Source organism: Tasmannia lanceolata, unplaced genomic scaffold, assembly GCF_043159265.1.
Source record: "Tasmannia lanceolata isolate RefF3 unplaced genomic scaffold, GAP_Taslan_0.1 ptg000026l, whole genome shotgun sequence".
NCBI lineage: Eukaryota > Viridiplantae > Streptophyta > Magnoliopsida > Canellales > Winteraceae > Tasmannia > Tasmannia lanceolata.
Window position 1 is genome coordinate 8,954,799 of NW_027518703.1, and position 4,224 is coordinate 8,959,022.

Genomic DNA, 4,224 nt, shown 5'->3' on the forward strand with positions numbered 1-4,224 from the left:
TAAAAAGAAGCTAATATTTTCCATTAGAGAGCCCGCAAAAGATTGGGGTCAAATATATAACTAATTCAGAATAGGAAAATACTTCCATGTGCAGATCAGATGGTCCATCCATATAATTTACTCCCTGTAAATAAGACAACTTTAGCATCCTAAGCTAAATCTAACGAAACAAAACCATCACCTAATACAGCAAACGACAGCACTGATCGAGAATTTTTGCCCCTATCCACCAACAAAAACTTGGTTATGCACTCAAGCCTGTGAGTCATCATCCTTGGGAGAGTCAACAACCTCCCGTCCAGATCGGGGTTCCGAAATCAACCCAGCCTCCTCATCAGCCGCTTGGGAACTCTTCTTCTGAGCCTCTTTCAACTTCAATGCCTGCAATTTGCTATGATTATAGTAACAAACACCCAGAAAAGCAATCCCATACCCAAACAGATTGATCCCAGTAACCATATCCCGAATCACCGACCAAGAGAACGCAATCAAAAGCCAATCTTTAACAACTCCAGCAACATTCATAGTCAGCGCGGACGTCTTTCCAATCAGTAAAAACACGGCGAGATTAAGCGCGAACGCACAGAACGAATTCGACCCAAATATGACATAATCCAAATGGAAAGATGATGTATCTCTAATGAGAGGGAACTCAACATAGATCCAAGGAATTGCCAAGAAGACTAAACAGCAAGGCGCAACGTAGTACAGAGAAGTGATGGGATTTAGGGTTATACCTTTGGAGGTGAGTAAGATCTGAATCAATACCAATCGAGTCGCTTCGAATCCAACGGCGGATAATTGAAGAATCACACCCCAAGAATCGAACCTCGCCTCGCCATAAGCCGCCACTGCTACTCCGGCCGAGATCGCGAGCATGTTAGCCATGGCATCTGGTTTGAAAACCTCTTTTTTTAGGGAAACACCCAATGAATAAACTGCAACTGGCATTAGGGCTTTGAGCATTTGGATGAAGGAGACTGAGAGGTAAATATAGGCTGAGTTTGAGAACCAGAGGGAGAGAGAATAGAGGGCTCCGATTGGGACTACTGAAGTGAGGTATAACTCGCGAGTCATGGAGATGGGTTCGACGATTTTGAAGACTCGGACTAGGGCAAAGGCTAAGAGAGAACAGAAGGACATGTGGATCATGGTTAGGGAAATTGGGTATGGCCAGTTATACATTTTTGGATCGAGAATGTATTTGTTGTAGATTATAACTGTAAAGCTTAGGAAAATCCAGATGCCAACGTAGGCGTAGCTGAGAAGGATTTTTCTCAGTACGCTCTCGTTCAGAGATCCTCCCTTACCCATGTTGGTTTTGAGGGAAGAACAGATCTTAATTTAGTGGGAGAGTTGGGGGGATTTGAAGGAGGGGGTTGAGGAGAAAAGGAAAGGAGGTGAGATTTGCAAGGGAAGAGAAGATATCTTCTTATTGGAGTTTGTGTTTTCTTGCACTTGTTTCTTTTGCCATGAGTATATGACAAGTATTGAAGTATATGCTAAAGGATCTAGTGGGCCCATTGGCGCGTGTGAGTATCAATCTAGACCGTTGAATTGGTGGACCACAAGAATTTCTGCTTCCCTGCTGGACAGAGATGATCGTGTGCCGGCCTTGATCAAATGCAGGAGATCTTCTTTCGTCAACGTCTTGTGCTGGTGATGGGCCCACTATATCTATAGTCTCGGTCGCATGTTCCTTGTGTAATGGCCTGCAAATAAATGTTCTAGTTTGTAACGTTCATATTTTGCCTGCCTGAATTTTGCCCGAGTGAACAGCCACCTCCGATTAATTAAATGAATAAGACAAAATCTGGTGAAAAGCTGTTCTCTCGTGCAAAAGTCAGCTGCTAGCAAGTCCCATTTTGATAATGGCATTGCCCACTTTGTTTTGCACTTTTCTCAAGAGTTGTTCGTTGCATCTTGAGTAGGTATTTTATATTTTTCTATGTACCTAACTACAGTATGTACTTTGAACAATGTTTTCGGATATTTTACTGATGCATATAGTGCCAATTTTACCTCAATATAGTTTGTTTAGCTCGTGAAAGACATGAATGATACTCTTCTTACTTCCATAGAATAATTGAGTGTGAGAAGAAACATGAATACCAAAATATGAGAGAAAGGCAAAGAATCATATGCCCTGTTCGTTTTAGATTTTGAGAATCAATTGTGAGTTCAAAAATAATTATTGGACTCAAAATTAAACGTAAATGTGAGTCCAAAAATCAATCAGTTCTCAAAATAAATAAAAAACAAGCCTTTAATATTCTAATAGAATGGAGTGTGAGTAAAAACAAGAATGCCATAACTTAAGAATATGACACAGAGACAATCTCACTAAAATCTGAAGACATTGATGGATGACTTAGCAACCACATCTTCCTTCTTGCACCTATCCGAAATGAATGAATCTCCAAGAAACATACACCAACTTGCAGTAGTAGAGCAATGAGTATCAGGACACACTACCTAATCGAGTCATCATCAAGTAGATCAAACTCCCCACAAGATGTTTGTATACAGTCGTATAATGTAGAGGAAATGAACTGCTTTTGGATGTTGAGAATTGAGTGAGTGAAAATTTGATTATTGGATTAAGAATTAAACGCAATTTTTGAGTTCAGTAAGCAGTTCTAGACTCATAATTAAATGCAATCTTAAGTTCAATAAGCAGTTTTGGACTCAAATTCCAAAATAAACAGGGCCTAAGATGGAATTATGATTTCGAATTTTAGAACTAGTATTTCTATATGTTGGTTTTTTGTCACTTCTTTTTTTTTTAGAAAAAATAATCTTGTATTGGGTCGACAACGAATGAAAAGGGGTGGAAAGGACAAAAAAGAGGGTGAGAATAAAGCATTGAGTAGAAAGTTTTTAATGAAAAGACGAGCCTAAAGATGGAGGTGGGTTCACATGAATCACATCCAAAGTCCTCATCTTTGTTACCATGTTTGGAAGTTAGCAGTTAGCACTTTCCATGTTTGAAAGCTAGCTTCAGATGTTTGCCTTTTGTTTTTCATCATCCTAACTTTTACCAACCCAACATGACCAAATAGGAAAATGCTAAAACACTTATTGGGCCCTACTTCAGTTTCATTTCCATGATCAGATCTGTTGATCCAAACGGCAAGCATAAGGCGACCCAACTGCTATTAAAATCACCTGAATCAGATGATCCTGGCCCTTGATCCACAAGCCTTTGATCATGCATCATGTAGGCCCTGTTCATTTAAGATTATGGCAACCGATTGTGAGTGCCAAAACTGATTATTGGACTCCAATTCAAATATAATTTTGAGTCCAATAATTGATTTGGCACTCACAATCAGCTGTCATAATCTCAAACAAACAGGGCCTTAGTATTTAATCAAGAAAAAACTAAACCTCTGATTTGTGTAGTCTTTTCTCTTACAAATGAAATGTCCATTCGGGAATGAAACGATGTCATAGGGTCACCTTGACCATTAGACTGCAAAAATTGCCTTTTACCATTGCCTTTTACTATTGATTGTAAAAGTGACTTTCTGCCTTGTCTTCTCTGACCAAATAATGTGAACACGAGATGGGTTCAATTAAGTCATCTTTAAGAAGATGGGCGCTGATCTCCCCCCCCACCCGATGGCTGGCTAACGTTAAACGTTAGGATTTAACGTATATGTCACTTTCCCACCATTTGACCGGTCTCTCTCTCCATACACACAGGAACAGTTGGTGGGCCCATCTTTGAACAACGTAGACCCCGCCCATACCACACCATAGGATAATCCAAACCGTTCATTTGATGGGCCATAAATGTAAATAGGCTGCGTCCCAAAATATCATCTCCATAGGCTGATCCTAGCCCTCCGATCTAAATAGAAACTACATCTTATGCAACCTCTATAGAATGTAGGGTTGTGATCATCCTATGAAATGATTTTTGGGGCACAACCTATTTACATTGTGGCCCATCAAATAAATGAATGGTTTGGATTATCCTAAGGAGTTGGTCGTAAAGTAACATTAATAAGGACAACTCTTCAGTTATTGTCTCCCACCCAATTTGGATATATCTCATCAGTCATCACTACTATAAGAATCCCAGTCAAACTCCATGACTATTTTTAAATTAATGACAAAACACACCATCGGATGGCTACGGGATTTGGGGGGGTCACCCTCGAGCACTTGTGACCTGGTTTTCTCTACTTGCTTGTTGGTATCAAGTGGGTGTGAATT

General features: G+C 39.9%; 1 pseudogene; it reads right to left on the bottom strand.

Moving 5' to 3' along the window:
* On the bottom strand, window positions 1–1,462 carry LOC143858726 (putative sugar phosphate/phosphate translocator At5g11230 pseudogene; annotated as a pseudogene).
* Between the last annotated feature and the right edge of the window lie 2,762 nt (window positions 1,463–4,224).